General features: G+C 43.2%; 1 protein-coding gene across 1 annotated transcript in view; it reads right to left on the reverse strand.

Annotated features, from left to right (window-relative positions):
* Nucleotides 1-17,882, reverse strand: part of LOC140741246 (uncharacterized) — a 219,007-nt gene extending 201,125 nt beyond the window's left edge. Inside the window, exon 1 of the mRNA XM_073071226.1 lies at nucleotides 17,817-17,882. The gene's annotated coding sequence lies outside the window, so the exon portion shown is untranslated. The remainder of the gene's footprint in view (nucleotides 1-17,816) is intronic.
* Between the last annotated feature and the right edge of the window lie 1,100 nt (nucleotides 17,883-18,982).

Below are 18,982 nucleotides of genomic sequence, written 5' to 3' on the forward strand. Positions count from 1 at the left end.
AACTTAGTCGGTATGGATGAGTTGGGCCAAAGAACTTATTTCCATGAGATGTTATTCCTCAAGTTTGCATTGGGGCTCGTTGTAACAGAGAAGTGAATTACAGACAGGAAGATCAGTCCCACACCATCAGGATCAGGAACCGCTACTTCCCTTCAAGCATTCGGTTCCTGAACCAACCCACACACGATCACTACAATATAGGAACACAGTGATCACTTTGCACTAAAATGGACTTTTGTTTTTTATTGTGTTCTTTCTTGTAATATCTTGTGAATGTTGCTTACGTGTGATACTGCTGCAAGTAAGTTTCCCATGGCATCTGTGCACAAATGGACATGTGCAGATGGCAATAAATTCCACTTTTTGACTTTGAAACGCAAATTAAACATACATTATACGAGTTTCACAAGAAATGATACAATTAGCAAAGAAAAATATTGTGGTGACAAAGTGGTCACGGTGTTGCTGTACTGATGTGGTGATCAGGGTTGTGCCGGTTGGTTCAGGAACCGAATGTTTGAAGGGAAGTAGCTGTTCCTGAACCTGGTGATGTGGGACTTCAGGCTTCTGTACCTCCTGCCCGATGGGAGCTGTGAGAAGATGGGATGGCCCGGATGGTGGGGATCTCTGATGATGGACGTTCCCTTCCTGAGGCAGCACCTCCTGTAGATACTACTCATGGTGGGGAGGGATGGGGTACCCATAATGTACGGGGCAGATTCCACAACTCTCTGCAGCTCTACAACAAGTAGTTAAAATTGTTAAAAGTAGTTAAATTGCCCACATATCACTGGCACCATTCTACCCACTCTGCACTCCGGGGAGTTACTTGTATATTGTGTTATATAGGATTGCTTTTATATTTTCTGCACTGTAGTGCTCCATGATTCTATAACTCAATCAGTAGGCCAGACAGCATCTATGGAGGGAAATGAACAGTTGATGTTTCAGGCTGAGACCTTTCATCAGTCTAATGCAGAATAAAGTGTTACAGTTACTGAGAAAGTACAGTGTAGGTAAACAATAAGGTGCAGGGTAATAATAAGGTAGATTGTGAGGCCAAGAGACCATCTTATAGTACTAGGAGTCAACACAGTTAAATTGAAAGAGTGCAGAGAAGATTTACAAGGATGTTACATGCTGTAGGGAGAGCTTGGCTAGGCTAGGCCTTTATTCCTTGGAACGTAGGAGAATGAGGGGCAACCTTACAGAAATGGTAAAAATTATCTGAGACTTAGACAAGGTGTATGGTAACAGTGTTTTCCTCAGAACTTTGGGGTCAAAGGTTTAAGGCGAGATAGGACCCAAGATGAGACTTAAAAAGGACCCGAGGGGCAAATTTTTCACCCAGAGGGTGGTCCGTATATGGAACCAACTGCCGGGGAAGTGGTTCCGGCAGGTACAATTGAATCACTTAAGAAGCACTTGGAGAGGAACACGGATGGAAGGGCTTAGGGGGAAATGGGTCGAATGCAGGAAATTGGGACTGGTTGAGTGGGCATGTAAAAGTGCTGTACTGTTCTGTAGCTCCGTGAAACTAAAAAGAAAGCATTCGCATTCATTTACAAAATGACACGTCCGTGACCGGAACACTGCCGCTGGTCACCAAAGCTTGAACATTCTTATTTTTAACAGCATTGGCTAGTTTGCCCTGGGACAAGAACAACTTGTCATCGGAATTGCTACGGCTAATTTTGGAGCGACTAAAATAAACCATCGCAGTATATACAGAGAACGTTGCTTCCGGGAACGCCGCATCTCTGCTCCCAGTCATAATGAATCTTGAATAATGTTCGGCACTTAAGTTTTGTGACTCGCTTTTGTTCAGCAGCTCTAAGTTGATTTTGCTTTGTGTGTGTGTATGTGTGAGCGCGTGTGTTTATATATATATATATATATATATATATATATATATATATATAGAGAGAGAGAGAGAGAGAGAGAGAGAGAGAGAGAGTGTTTGAGAGAGTGTGTATGTTTGTGAGTGTGTGAGAGAGAATGAGCGAGTGAGTGGCCTGCATAATTGTGAGCATCTGAATGTGCGTGTTTAGGCGTGAGAGAAAAATGTGTATGTTAGAGTATGTTTCTGAGGTTGCTTAAACGTGTGTGCGAGAGTGCCTGTATATGGGTCTCAGTATGTGTGTCTACGCTGCGTGTGTTTGTGTCAGTATGTGCAAGTGTGTGTGTTTTCGCGCGCTGTGTACCTTCATCCCTCGCTCTGTCGGCATCACGACACTAGTCACTTTTACATGCACTTTCCCGAGGCTTACGTACGTGCTGGGATCGAAATAGATTTCTCCCAGAATACATATTTTTTTAAATCACCAACCTTCACCAATTCTCCGTCCCGTCTTCTCACCCGGGGCGAGAGAAGGCGCCAACGAAGGCGGGGGAGGGGGGAATGGTTGTTAGAAAAGAGAGAGAATAAGTTCTGGATAATGATTTTAAAAATTCCGTCCGGGGCAATTAGTTCTGTCAGGGGGAGGGGTATTGGCTAGCGGTCTGTCAGACTGGAGGCGGGGTGGGTGGTGGGCTAAAGGGTTAGCTGGCGAATTAAATCGGAGTCCCGAGTAACACACACAAACTGCTGGAAGAACTCAGCAGGCCAGGCAGCATCTATGGAGGAGAATAAATCGGAGAACGTTTACAGGCAGTAGGATCTGCAGAGTTTTACGTGGGGTGGGGATACACGTGAATGCGAGATAAGGGGATTGAACAAAAACGACAGCGGCAGTATACACCCGCATCAGCTTTGCGGTGTGGGAGCTAACCTTTCTCTCCCCGCACAACACAATGGAGCGCAGGCAAATATGCCAGCATAACCAAGTCAAAGAACAAATGGGTACGTTTTATTTTTTTAAAAAAACAAGGCATCTTTTTAATTTGCGAACTAACAAAGGATCTTGCTCGCTAGCAGTGCTTCTCTTGCCTCTGGAAGCGAGAGGCCGGCCGAATGAGATTGATAGCGCGGTGTCTATCAGAACACACATATAAGTATGATTGTGTTGATAGGAATTTCAATAATCAAGCGGTCTCCGCGCGGCTGTCCTACAGCCCGTTACTGACAAGTTAATTGTTTCTTTAGTCGACCCCAGGACAGATCGGAGTCTCTGATTTTCTTACAGCCCTGCCGCGCGTCAAAAACACTTTAAAAGTCGCTTGCAATTTAGTTTAAATTGAACGTTTAAACACTGTATAAAGAAACACGTATATTCGATGCAGATAAATGTGTCACATAATTTTTAATGGCAACATGTTTAGTGCAAATATAGACAGATATAAATATATTTAACCAACTATTTATGATAACATAATTATTAACAAATGCACACCACATTTATATTGATCTGATACAAAATGAATATAATAAAACATTCCGCCATCAGATTTCTGAATGGTCCATGAACACTACCTACCTACTCATCTTTCATTTATTTATTTATTTATTTTGTGATTTCTATGTATTTGCGTTGTACCGCTGCTACAAAATAACAGATTTCATGACATATCGTATGTCATTGATAATAAAGCTGATTTTGAATTATACAGCACATTTACAGGAACGAGCGTGTTTAATTAATATGTAGATAGATATTTGTAAGATACGTTTATATGAAAGTGATATCATTTAAAAACGTTCTGATAAATGTAGTGGGTAAACATTTGTATATATTTATTTTGTAATGTAACTGTATCTTAACGAAATTGTAATTTATATTTCATTTAAATCAATAAATACATTTGAATATTTGTTTGACAAATTAACATTTTGGAAATATACATAACCCTATTCATATTGATGAATAATAAATATAGCTAAACACATTTATTTTATAAATAATTACATAGTGAATTCAGATAAATATATTGATTTGCATATTCAAAAATGCATCAACTAAATATTTGTTTAAATATGTAAAATGGATCGATATTTGAATTTAAATATAGCTATATGGGATATAGATAAATGTTTCTATTAACAAACACAATTACATAAGGTATAGGTATCATAATTCTATATGAAACATTTAACCATAGCCGATTACCAACATTTATTCATAACATCTGAAAGATTGATATGGTTACATAAATATATTTATCGAAAATATATTTATAGGTCATACGTGTACATTTTTTGAATATGTAGGATATAAATACTTTATATATGGCTATCTGTAATAATGCGGACAAAATATTTATGATACCTGTAAATATTACATAGAAAAATGCATCATATACTATACTAATTCATTACCTGAGTAAATCAAATATCCGACGTGATACTTATCGATGTTAATGTACAATAAATAAACGATAAATAATTGAACAATAAATAAATAATAAATAATTTTAATTTATTCTGTTCTATCGCTAAACAACACACGTATTCCTGCGTTGCGGTGTTAGAAACACTAAGTTTTTTTTTGCGGATTAGGTGTTAATGAGGGAGAAATTGGTCGCTTTTAACTCACAGTCACATCGGTGAGATTTAGGCGGGTGGTTCACACAAATTGTCGACAAGTTCCTGTTAAGGACTTGTCATCGTGACATTAAAAATGTCTCTGTGCTGTAATTTAATACTCTGCCGAGTACCGCACTACTTTTGAAATCCAGATATACAAAAAGTCCTCTTAAAAGTATGGTATCACTCGACATCGTTAAAAAAGGATTTCGCTCCTGGTACTAGCGCGCGGGCGGGCGCCTGAGTTAATGTGCATCTGTTGTGTGTCATAAACATACATGAATATGAGGTGTGTAAGTATTGGTGTGTGCGTGCGTGCTCGTGTGTGTTGGGGCGGGGGGGATAGGAACAGAGCTTGTGTGCATCTGTATATGAAGTGATTCATGTGGTTTAAATGTGGCTGAATGTGTGTGTGAGAGCGAGTGAGAGAGTGCAGCTTCGCGTGTGTGCGTATGTATGTTAATCTGTATGTGTGTGAATAACTGTGTGCGGTAAATATACGCTTACGTGTGTGTGTGTGCACACGTGAATGTGAGTTTGTGCGTGGGATTGTGCATGTTCGTCACCACTAAAACTGTCAGTGCGGCAGGTGTGAATCCGGAAGGGCGTCAAGTGGACCACGTGAAACAAGCGTGCAAACAGGAACCGAGACTGCATTTTCCCGAGGCGCCGCCTAATCCCTCACACTGGCAGTGTCAGTGAGGCAGCAGCCCTGGGCCCTGGGCCGAAATGTCTCCCCGTGTCACGCAGGGGTCCCATGTATCACAGAACTGAAGTAATCTCGTTGCCTTTTAGTGGGGTCAGGGGGCGTCGAGGGTGGGGTACACTCGTCAGAGAAACCATGATCTCCTCCGTTTTCATCCTCCGTTCTGGAACTGGATCTTCAGATGCCATTTCGGGCGAACGGGATGCGGCGGCGCTGGCTGAGATACTGGCTATGGTGGATTCTCCTCCAGCTCCATTGTCCAGGAGAGCAGAGTCAGCGGAGATAGCCGCAAACAGTAACCCTCTCCATATAGTCCAATACATTTTGTATTGTATAGCAGAAACGGGGGTGGGGGAGTTTCATTTATTTATTTATGGACATACAGCGCGGAATAGGCCCTTCCAGCCCTTCGAGCTGCGCCGCCAGCAATCCTAGCCTAATCACGGGACAATTGACAATGTCCAATTAACCTACTGATAGGTATGTCTTTGAACTGTGGGATAAACCAGAGTACCTGGAGGAAACCCATGCGTTCACGGGGAGGAAATACAAACTGCTTACAGATGATATCGGGATTGAACTCTGAACTCCGACTCCCCGAGCTGAAATAATAGCGAGCTGGTAGTGTCATCAGCAAACTTAGATACACTACATTTGGTCCTATCTTCCAAGGCATTAATGTGTATTGTGAACAGCTGCAGGTCCAGCACCGATCACTGTGGCGCTCCGCTCATCGCTGATTGCCAACCAGAGAAACACACAGAAATCCCAACTCTCTGCCTTCTGTTGGTTAACCAATCCTCCATCCATGCTAGCACAGTATCTGTAACTCCATACATCCTTATCCTCTATCCTCTATCCACCGTGCTCATTATATCTTCAAAGAATTCCAGTACGACTGATAAAAGGACCTGCCCTTCAGGAATCCAACTAGATGATCTGGTGTCTGTCCAGAGTCCAGCCTCAAGGTGACTGGGGGACTGCTGATATAGTTGCTCTAAAATGTCAGGCAAATGGTATCGGTGTTGGTTTATTATTGACACATGTATAGTGAGAAGTTTGCCTTACACACTGTTCACACAGATCAGATCATTACACAGTACATTGAGGTTGAACAAGGTAAAACAATAAAAGAATGCAGAATAAAGTGTCACAGTCACAGAGAAAGTACAGTGTAGGCGGACAATAAGGTAGCTAGATCATAAGCAGTTTAGATTCCAAGGTCAAGAGTCCACACAAACAGAGAGGTGGAGAGATATAGAGAAAGACAGACAGACAGACAGACACACACACACAGATGCACACATAAATAAAGAGAGAGTTGGAGGGAGAGAGACTGAAAAACACACACAAAGAAAGAGACAGACAGAGGGACAGATAGACAGACACAAACAGATGAAGAGACAGAGAGATGTACAGAGAGAGAGGGAGAGATGGAATGTACTAATTGCTCATTAAATCCTAACACTTCAATCTAACATTTAACGTTTAGCATTTTCATTTAAAATACATTTATTATCAAAGTATGTATGCAGTATACAACACTGAGATTCATCCATGAAGAGTAGGTATAATTACATACACTCATACCCCCATGAGATGCCAGTCTCTCTCTCACGCACATATACAAACACAAAATTGGAGCTCTGCGCCTTTGGACCCTTGTGATAAAAATTAATGATGAGTATAACGGTGGCTCCCTCATCGACTAGCGAGAGCGGACTTGTAAATCCTGCAACTGGCATGTTTTTAAAACTTGCAGCCTGTTATTTAAAAGTTAGCTAATTTACACCCCTCTCTGCCCTTCCTCTTCTTTTCTCCTCTGTCTCTGCAAAAAATTCCTTTCTCTGTCTTTCTGTTTTACTCCTTCTCTGCATCAATACACAGATACAGTCACGCCCACACTCACACACAAACAGGCGTGTGTGTGTGTGTGTGTGTTTATTGTATATCTCACTTTTTCACACACTCACATAATCACACACAGACAGCCTCAATCTATCTGTTTAATTTGGCATCATGGCCAGCACCAACATTGTCGCCTGAAGGGCCTGATGCTGTGGAATACAGTCCTATGTCAATGGCTCTTCACACGGCCCTAGGTCACCTGGACAATACAATACCTATGTCAGGATGCTGATCATTGACTAGTTCAGCGTTTAACACCATCATTCCCACAGTCCTGATTGATAAGCTACAGAACCTGGGCCTCTGTACCTCCCTCTGCAATTAGATCCTCGACTTCCTAACCGGAAGACCACAATCCATGTGGATTGGTGATAACATATCCTCCTTGCTGATGATCAACACTGGCACACCTCGGGTGTGTACTTAGCCCACTGCTCTACTCTCTCTATACCCATGACTGTGTGGCTAGGCATAGCTCAGATACCATCTATAAATTTGCTGATGATACGATTATTGTTGGTAGAATCGCAAATGGAGATGAGAGGGCGTACAGGAGTGAGATATGCCAACTAGTGGAGTGGTGCCGCAGTAACAACCTGTCTCTCAATGTCAGTAAGATGGAAGAGCTGATTGTGGACTTCAGGAACAGTAAGATGATGGAACACATACCAATCCTCATCGAGGGATCAGAAGTGGAGAGAGTGAGCAGTTTCAAATTCCTGGGTGTCAAGATCTGAGGATCTAATCTGGTCCCAACATATCGATGTAGTCATAAGACAGACAGACAGTGACTATATTTCATTAGGAGTTTGAAGGTTTGTCACCTAAAATACTTGAAAACGGAGAGCATTCTGATAGACTGTGTCACTGTCTGGTTTTAGGGGTGGGCCTACTGCACAGGACTGAAAGAAGCTGCAGAAAGTAGTCAAGTTAGTCAGCTCCATCTTCAGCAGTACCCAGGACATCTTCAGGGAGCGGTGCCTCAGAAAGGCGATGTCCATTATTAAAGACCCCCATCACCCAGGGCATGCCCTCTTCTCATTGTTACCATCAGGAAGGATACAGATGCCTGAAGGCACACACTCAGTGATTCATGAACAGCTTCTTCCCCTCTGCCATCTGATTCCTGATTGGACATTGAACCTATGAACCCTACCTCACTTTTATTATTTCTGTTTTGCACTATTTTTAATCTTACTATTTAATATACGAAATTCATTTACTTATCTATTTTTTTCTCTCTATATTATCATGTATTGCATTGTACCACTGCTGCGGAGTTAACAAATTTCACAATACAAGCTGGTGATATAAAAAGCTGATTTAGATTCTATGTTGGAACTCGCTATCTCTATCCTCTGTCCCTCTCTTCACTCTCTCGCTCTCTCACATACACGTAAGTGCACATACAGCTACAAATACATATGTACAATGATACAATGACCTGAGGCGTCGGCGGTGGAAAAGGTGAGCAGCTTCAAGTTCCTGGATGTTAACATCTTGGAAGATCTATCCTGGGCCCAACACATTGATGCAGTCATGAAGAAGATATGCCAGCAGCTCTACTTCATGAGGAGCTTGAGGAGATTTGGTACGTCACCAAAGATTCTAGCAAATTTCTACAGATGCACAGTAGAGACCATTCTGACTAATTGCATCACTGACAGGTGTGAAGGCTCTAATGCACAGGATTGCAAGAGGGTCTAGACTCCACCAGCTCCATCAGGGCCACAACCGTTCCCATCACAGAGGACATCTTCAAGAGTCCTCAAGAAGGCAGCATTCATCATTGAGGACCCTCGACATCCAGGACATGATTTCTTCTCATTACTACCTTTGGGGAGGAGGTAATGGAGCCTGAAAACCCATACTCAATGATTTAGGAACAAATTCTTGCACTCTGCCATCAGATTTCTGAACAGTCCATGAACCTATGAACACCACCTCACTAATATTCTTTTGCACAATTCAGATTCAGATTAATTTTATTTAATCACTGGTACATCGAAACACACAGTGAGGTGCATTGTTTATGTTAAACAACCCCTGGGGTGTGCTGGGGGCAGCCCGCAAGTGTCACCACACATTCCAGCGCCAACATAGCATACCCACAATGCTCAGCAGAACAACACAGAACACAACGAGCAACTAAATAGCAGTAAAACAAGCCTCTTTTCTCTCTCCCACCTACCTGACACACATAGTTCTCCAACCTCAGGACAGTCTCAGTGACGTGGACTCAGACTTCCACAGAGGAATCTCAGACTCCTTGTCCCAGGGCTTTGGCCATCGGGCTTCCACTTCTGGAGTTCAGATTGAGCTTCAGGCTTCGATCTTCAGTATCGACTCCAGGACTAGCCAATGATGGGACCCTGAACTCCAGTCCTTGAACTTAGGACCTGCTCACTTGCATATCTAGGAAGTCATTAATCCTTGTGGCTCTGTCCATATGGACATCCAATCCTGGGACCTGCTGACCCGGGGGCCCATCAGCCCTCGTCCTTTCTGATCCTTGTCCACAGTGCTTTGCTGGCCCAACATCTACAGATGTCCTTTGTCACAAGTCCATGCTGCTGGCCTTCAAGTGCAGAGCAGAAACCTAGACTCTAGCCTGATCTCTGAACCCTAACCTGACTGAAACACACCACAGGCTCATAAGATGACAGCATAGCACTGTTCAGGGTACTGAGGAACGCAGTTGCACACAAACACACACATGCACATATACTGTATGGTAAATGAACACTGACACACATATAGCTCTACATAAGCACAAGTGGGTATGCCCATATACACAGTTGCACATATATGCATAAAAGTACGTACACCATGGCTAAATTATTCTTTTTCTATCTGTTTGCCTCTCTATCTATTTATCCATCTCCATCTATCTATGTTGGTCTCCCTCCTCAGCTTCTTTCTCTATTGTTGTCGCTCTCTCTCTCTCTCTCTATCTATCCCTAGAGAAAAGGAAGCAAAAATTAGAGGGCACAAGTTTAAGGAGAGGGGGGAAAGATTTAAAAGGAACTGAAGGGGCAACTTCTTCACACAGGAGGTGGTGAGTGTGTGGAACAAGCTGGGAGAGGAAGTGGTAGAGGTGGGAATATTAGTGAATATTACTGATCCTTGTCCACAGTGCTTGCCGGCCCAACATCTACAGATGTCCTTTGTCACAAGTTTAAGAGACAGTTGGACAGGTTTGTGGATAGGGATGTCAAAGTCATTGTCACATACACGTCCATGTGTGCACAGGTGCAATGAAAAACTTGCAGCAGCATCACAGGCATAAAACACCCAAGACACAACGTTCACAAGAAAAACAAAGTAAATATAAATTATAAACAATTTTTTACAAGAACACAATCAGAACAAAAACAAAGTCCATTGTACTGCAAAGTGGTTACAGTGTTGCTAAACTGAGGTAGTGATTAGGGTTGTGCTCTCCCGTCTTACTTCTACTCTCTTCCTCCCTTTCTCTGCTCCCTTCCCCAACTCCCTCTCCCTTCCACACTCCCTTTTCCCCTTTATTTCTCCTCTTCCCTCTCCCCTGCCCACCCCTCCACACACACATGGGAATCCATTTCAATATTAGTGAGATAGTGCGCAGAGCTTCACACTGAGAGCCTTTGTTAAGGAGTTATTGGTGACAAGAACATATTGAAGTTGGCCTCCTCTCTGCAATCACCCACTCCAACTCGATAACCAGTCACAGTGTTGGCAGTGGAGAGAGGGAGGGAAAGGGGACAAAGAAAGAGAGAATGTGAAAGAAAGTGGAAGAGTGTGGAAGGCAAAGAGAGAAAGAAGGGGAGTAAGACAGAGAGAGAGATGGAGAGAGAGTGAAAGAGAGAAAGAGTGAGATAGAAAGAGAGGACAGGAAGAGAGAGTATGGGAGTAAGATAGAGAGAAAGGGGAGAAATGGAAGAGGTAGAATTGGTGGGTGTGCAGGTGGATTCTTGGATGGCTGGGTGGATATGGGAATAGGGTGGTGGATGTGCAGTTGTATTGGTAAGGATGTGATGTGGGGATAGGTGTGCAGGGTGGTAATTGCAAATTCACAATGTATCTTAAATAACGATGATTCAAATTACAGGAAGGGGACTAAGAGCTTAGTGACATGGTGTCATGACAACAACCTTGTCCTCAACATCAACAAAACAAAAGAGCTGGCTGTTGACTTCAGGAAGGGGAATTGTGTACATGCTCCTGTCTACACCAACAGTGTTGAGGTTGATAGCTTCAAGTTCCTATAGGTGTGAACATCTAGGAAGGAGCTTAAGAAGGAAATTAGGAGAGCCAGAAGGGGCCATGAGAAGACCTTGATGAGCAGGATTAAGGAAAATCCCAAGGCATTCTACAAGTATGTGAAGAGCAAGAGGATAAGACGTGAAAGAATAGGACCCATCAAGTGAAACAGTGGGAAAGTGTGTATGGAACCAGAGGAAATAGCAGAGGTACTTAATGAATACTTTACTTCAGTATTCACTATCGAAAAGGATCTTAGTGATTGTAGTGATGACTTGCAGCAGACTGAAAAGCTTGAGCATGTAGATATTAAGAAAGAGGATGTGCTGGAGCTTTTGGAAAGCATCAAGTTGGATAAGTTGCCGGGACCAGACGAGATGTACCCCAGGCTACTGTGGGAGGTGGGGGAGGAGATTGCTGAGCCTCTGGCGATGATCTTTGCATCATCAATGGGGACAGGAGAGGTTCTGGAGGATTGGAGGGTTGTGGATGTTATTCCTTTATTCAAGAAAAGGAGTGGAGATAGTCCAGGAAGTTATAGACCAGTGAGTTTTACTTCAGTCGTTGGTAAGCTGATGGAGAAGATCCTGAGAGGCAGGATTTATGAACATTTGGAGAGGCATAATATGATTAGGAATAGTCAGCATGGCTTTGTCAAGGGCAGATCCTGCCTTACGAGCCTGATTGAATTTTCTGAGGATGTGACTAAACACATTGATGAAGGAAGAGCAGTAGATGTAGTGTATTTGATAAGGTACCCCATGCAAGGCTTATTGAGAAATGAGGAGGCATGGGATCCAAGGGGACATTGCTTTGTGGATCCAGAACTGGCTTGCCCACAGAAGGCAAAGAGTGGTTGTAGAAGGGTCATATTCTGCATGGAGGTTGGTCACCAGTGGAGTGCCTCAGGGATCTGTTCTGAGACCCTTACTCTTCATGATTTTTATAAATGACCTGGATGAGTAAGTGGAGAAATGGGTTAGCAAGTGTGCTAATTACACAAAGGTTGGGTGTGTTGTGGATAGAGTGGAGGGCTGTCAAAGGTTACAACGGGACATTGATAGGATGCAAAACTGGGCTGAGAAGTAGCAGATGGAGTTTAACCACCTCGCAAAAGTGTAGTCAAATATGGTAGGTCAAATATGATGGCAGAATATAGTATTAATGGTAAGACTCTTGGCAGAGTGGAGGATCAGAGGGATCTTGGGGTCCAAGTCCATAGGACACTCAAAGCAGCTGCACAGGTTGACTCTGTGGTTAAGAAGGCGTACGGTGTATTGGCCTTCAGTCATGGGATTGAGTTTAGGAGCCAAGTGGTAATGTTGCTGCTATATTAGGACCCTGGTCAGACCCCACTTGAAGTACTGGGCTCAGTTCTGGTTGCCTCACTACAGGAAGGATGTGGAAGCCATAGAAAGGGTGCAGAGGAGATTTACAAGGATGTTGCCTGGATCGGGGAGCATGCCTTATGAGAATAGGTTGAGTGAACCTGGCCTTTTCTCCTTGGAGCGACGGAGGATGAGAGGTGACCTGATAGAGGTCTATAAGATGATGAGAGGCATTGATCGTGTGGATAGTCAGAGGCTTTTCCCCAGGGCTGAAATGGTTGCCACAAGAGGACAGAGGTTTAAGGTGCTGGGGAGTAGGTACAGAGGAGATGTCAGGGGTAAGTTTTTTACTCAGAGAGTGGTGAGTGTGTGGAATGGGCTGTCGGTGACGGTGGTGGAGGCGGATACGATAGGGTCTTTTAAGAGACTTTTGGATAGGTACATGGAGCTTAGAAAAATAGAGGGCTATGGGTAAGCCTATTAATTTCTAAGGTAGGGACATGTTTGGCACAACTTTATGGGCCGAAGGGCCTGTATTGTGCTGTAGGTTTTTCTGTGTTTCTATCTCCAAAAGCCTGTCCTGGTCCAACCACATTGAATTCACAGCCAAGAAAGCTGACCAATGCCTCTACTTTATCAGGAGGCTAAAGAAATTCTGTACGTCCCCTTTGACCCTCACCAATTTTTACTGGTGCACCATAGAAACCATTCTGGCTGGATACACAGTTGGTTAGTACGGCAACTGCTCTGCCTGTGACCACAAGAAACGGCTGAGAGTTGTGGGCACAGCTCAGCACATCATGAAAACCAGCCTCCCCTCCATGGACTCTGTCTACACTTCTCACTGCCTTAGTAAAACAGACAACATCATCAAAGCCACCACCCACCCCAGACGTTCTCTCTTCCCCTCACCCTCTCCCATCGGGCAGAAGACACAAAAGCCTGAAAGCACACTCCACCGGGCTCAAGGACAGATTCTACCCCACTGTGATCAGACCATTGAATGGTCCCTTAGTATGATGTAATGAGACTGTTGATCTCACAAGCTACCTCGTTATGGCCCTCGCACCTTACTTTCAGCCTGTACTTCACTCTCTCTGTAACTGTGACACTTTATTCTGCATTCTGTTATTGTTTTACCTTGTTCTACCTCAATACACTGTGTGATGATCTGATCTGTATGAACAGTGTGTAAGACAAATTTTTCACTGTACCTCGTAGAGAAACAATATTATTAACAATGTTATCGTAGATGTAACAATAATAAACCAGTTCACCAGTTAGTGAGTTTAGAGGATAAACAGGCTGGTGGGTACATTTCTATTTAATATTTCTCACAGAAAGGGAGACTATTTGGCCCAGCAAGTCTCTGCCATCTGTTACAACTATCCCAGTCCCTGCCACCCATTCTCCCTCATTTGCCCGTTAACACTCCACTCCGAGGATTCTACATCACCCGACTCTTAGGCAATTCATAATAACCAAGGATAACGGCCCTGTACAATGTTGGGAGGTGGGAGGAAACCAAAGCAGCCGGTGTCACAAGGAGAACATGCAAACTCCACACACACAGCACCAATCAGGACCGATCCCAGGTTTTTGGGGCTGTGAGGCAGGCACTCTACCCACTGTACCACTGTAGGTGATTGGGTGGATGTTTGGTGGTGAAGCTCACAACTTTGGCCATATGTTCTTAGAGCCACAGAGTGATACAACACAGGTACCGGCCCTTTGGTTGAATAAGTCCATGCTGACCAGGGTATCCGTCCAGCTGGTCCCAATTCCCTGCAGTTTTCCATATCCCTCTGAGTCCTGGGTTTGTTTGGATCCTCCTATACAGAGAAATATCTTCACTTCAAACAACCCCTCATCTGACTTAGTTGGGGGTAGGATGGGAGAAGTGCTCTCTGGGAGCCAGTTCCTCTCCAACAAATAAGAAAAGGCAAACCATGACAAATTCAATATTGGATTTGAGATTTGGACCAGATACCACAGGAATGACGACACATCTGGGCTTGAATTGCAAGCCTCAGGCACCTGATTTATCAAGGCTGCTCTGACATTTCTTCCTAGCTCTGTTTCATTCTCCCTCTCTCTGTCTCACACTCTGCCTCCATCCCTGTTTATATTCTCTTTGCTCTCTGTGCTTCCATGTTCTGTGCTCTGTCGTGTCTTCCCTATATGTGTCTGCCTGCCCCTTTCTCTTTTCCTCTTGCATTCTCTCTCCCCGTCTCCCCCGATGTTCCCTCCTTCCCACTGCCCCCCTCTCTCTTTTCCCGCCCCCCCCCCCACACACACACAGTATCAAACCCTCTCTGGAGAATCTTGACAGTAAAGACATCTACTTTAGATAGAATCAGAATCCGGTTTATTATCACTGACAAATGTCATGAAATTTGTCATCTTGCAGCAGCAGTACAGTTCATAAAGAATTTCTACAAGTTAAAAAATATAAATAAATAGTGCGAAAGCAGGATCATTCAGAGATCTGATGGCAGAGGGGAAGAATATGTTCCTGAAGTATTGAGTGTGGGTCATCAGGCTCCTGTACCTCCTCCGTGATGTTAATAACATGAAGAGGGCATGTCCTGGATGGTGAGGGTACTTAGAGATGGATGCCACCTTCTTGAGGCTTATTAATTATTAACTACAGCCCCATCTTCAATATGATAATTCCAAGTAAACTCATTTCTAAGACCTGAGGCTCAACGTCCAGATCCTTGACTTCCTGAGGAACAGCCCTCAATCAGTAAGGAGAGGCAGCAAAATCTTCAGCCCCCTCCTCTACACCCTGTATACTCATGACTGCGTGACTAGATTTTGCTCTAACACCAATGTAGTGCACCATATCTTGGATTCAGATTCATTTATTTATCACATCTTTATCAAAACATACAGCGGAATGTGTGATTTGTGTTAACAACCAATACAACCTAAAGTGTCACCTCACATTCCAGCTCCACCGTAGCGTGCCCACAATGTTCAGCAGAACAATAGCACCAAAACAACAAAAGCAAATCTCCAATATTGATGAGTCGGAGTACAGGAAGTCGATAGCTTAGTGACATGGTGTTATGACAACAATCGTTCCCTTAATGTCAATAAAACGAAAGAGCTGGTCATTGAGCTCAGACAGACAAGTAGTGCATATGCTCCTATTTACAACAACAATATTGAGTTTGAGAGGGTTGAGAGTTTCAAGTTCTTAGGGGTGAACATCACCTAGTCCAACTTGTCCTGGTCCAACCACATTGATGTCATGGCTAAGAAACCTCACCAATGTCTCAACTTCCTCAAGCAAAAGAAATTTGGCATGACCCCATTGATTATTACCAATTTTTTACAGATTCAGTACAGAAAGCATCCTGTCCAGATACATCATGGCTTGCTACGTCAACTGCTCTGCCCATGACTGCAAGAAACTGCAGAGAATTGTGGATACAGTTCAGCACATCTCAGAAACCAACCTCCCTTCCATGGACATTCTCTCCTCTCCCTCTCCCATCAGGCAGAAGACACAAAAGCTTGAAAACATGTATCACCAGGCTCAAGGACAGATTCTCTCCCACTGTTATCAGACTCTTGAATGGATCCTTAGTATAAGATGGACTTTTGAGCTCACAATCTACCTGCTCATTATGATCTTGCACCTTATTATCTGCCCGCACTTTCTCTGTAACTGTAACACTTTATTCTGCCTTATGCAATAAGGAGAGGTTGGACAAACTTGGTCTATTTTCTTCTGAGTTGTGGAGGTTGAGGTGAGATCTGATAGATCATCTTATAAGATGATGAGAGGCATATATAGAGTAGACGGCTGGTATCTTTTCCCCAGGGTTGAAATGTCTAATACAAGAGGGTATGTATTTAAGGTCAGAGGGGGTAAATTCAGTTGTGCGGGGCAAGTTTTATTTAAATTTACAGAGTGGTGGGTGCCTGGAATGTGTTGCCAGGGATGGTGGTGGAGACAGATACAAAAGGGATGTTTAAGAGGCTCTTAGACAGGCACATGTGCGGGGAATGGATGGATACTGTAGGCTGAAATGATTAGTTTAGTTAGGTATTTGATTATTAGTTTCATCAGTCCAGTATAACACTGTGGGCAGAAGGATCTGTCCCTCTGGTGTTCTTTTTTATATATCTAAAATAAACTTTATTCAAATTAAATATTTACAAGAACAAAGCCTATAATGCCTCTTCGTTCTTATGTTTATAGACAGTGTTAAATTACATTTATTTAAATCCAAAATAAATTTTATTCGCAATAAAAATTATTTATTGTTATTGTAGCACCTCATGTATTGTTGAACGAATTGATCTGTGTGCCTAATATGCAAGACCAGTTTTTCACTGTGCCTCTGTCCATGTTACAATAATAAACCTATTTACCAATTCATCCTTTTAACTGTCTGTTTCTCTCTGCCCCTCTAACTGCGTCTCCCTCTACCACCTTCTCGCTTTCTTCATCTTTCTGTACCTCTGTTCTCCCTCAGTTGTACACCCCTCTCTCTTTCTCTCCCTCTCGCTGTTTTAGTCTCTTCCATTTCCTCTCCACCTTTCTTATTCCCCCCATCCCTCGTCTGCCCTGACCTGTTCTCAGTGCCCTCTCGGCTCTCCCCACCCACCTGACATCTCCCCACTGTTTATAGCCGAGGCTGCCGTCAGTACTGACCTCCAAAAGTTGTTTAAATTTACGACCTTGAGAAAGTTCCTCTGCTCCCTCATTTACAAAGGGCTCACCTCTTTAATCTTTTATAACTCCCCGCAATACCAAACAGGAAACAACCGGCCCTCGAAAACAACTCGACTGTAACAAGCAAAATAAAATCCCTTTAACAATGGCGCGTTCTCATTACCAAATGTCCCATCTCCGGTGTAATACCCCCGAACGAACCAGGTGGTTTGTTCAGCAGAAGCCGTTTCGACTTTAAAGTTGATGAAAGGATCTGCCTGATGTTATCCGCCCTCAGACAGGCTTTGGGACGGGCTCAAAACTGGTTACGAAAGAACAGCCCTTATAGAAAACTGCTTACAGGTTTTAATGGAAAAAAAAGGTTTTAGTGGTAGAAATAATACATTTTAATAGTTTTTCTAACAGTTAAATACACCCCAAATACACAAAGACACACCTTACAGATAAATCCATATACAGACAAATGGAGAAACTTACACACGTAGCTTTCGGAAAGACGCATACATCGAATCCATTTGAAAAACGCGGTGATTTACGGGACAGCAGTCATCCCTGCCCTCTGGTACACCTCCCAAATCTGGACTGCCCGCAGCTCGTGTCTCACAGCACTTCGCAGACCCCGCCAACATTGGCTTTAGTGGGTAGGTAAATCGAGATACTTGCCCTCTCCCAAATCAACAACTGCCCCCTCCCCGGTCCATGGTCCGTCAGTTTCGCCGGGATCCCAGAACAGACGTTCCATTCAGAGTTTCATCACGGGACCAGAGGACACGCTTCAGTGATGCGCTCCAACTCAACCCGAAGAGACTCAGCCCTCAGTCTTCTCTCTTGGGAACCTCTGATCCACAGGCATTCCGTGGACCTGAGGTTCTGGGTATCATCCCCGAATGCTCCTGCCCTGATAATATATCACGGCAACTATTCTTGAAATCCCAGTCAGACCTAACAAATTGAATGCTAACCTGCAGCAGCCTAATAATCGTGGATAAATACTCTGTCATGTTCCAACAGCGATATCAGAGTAACACATTGCAATCCTGTCCAAAATTGTCTCATGCCCCTGTATTTATGTCCAGATATAACTCATTACAATATTGTTCTCATTTTAATTCAGTGATATATTGTTACAACACATCCAAATATCACACAGTGTCCCTGCAACACAGTGACAGACTTAACGCATTTTAACACTGACCCTGTGCTTGTAATTGCAAATGCATCTATCAATCTCTAATACTACCTGTGACACGGTTTTTATGTACAGATATTTCACAGCATGATGATAACAAATGTTGTAATAAAGTTATATACACCAACAAGCTCCTTCAACTTCACACAGATGTGATTCTCTGTAATTATAGAGATTAATGTATAATTCCTGCAGTTATAGTCAGAAAAAATGTCATTTGCAGAAAGAAGTCTAACCCTTTCCTTCCACATAGCCCTCCATTTTTCTATCATCCATATGCCCATTTAAGAGTTTCTTAAATGTCCTAAATGTATCTGCCTCTACCACTAATCCTGGTAGAGCATTCCATGCACCCATCACTCTATGTGCAAATAACTTACCTCGATACCCCCTTATACTTCCTTCCAATTACTTTAAAATTATACCCCATTCGTATCAGCAATTTTTGCTCTGG

Source organism: Hemitrygon akajei, chromosome 18 (assembly GCF_048418815.1).
Source record: "Hemitrygon akajei chromosome 18, sHemAka1.3, whole genome shotgun sequence".
Taxonomy (NCBI): Eukaryota; Metazoa; Chordata; class Chondrichthyes; order Myliobatiformes; family Dasyatidae; genus Hemitrygon; species Hemitrygon akajei.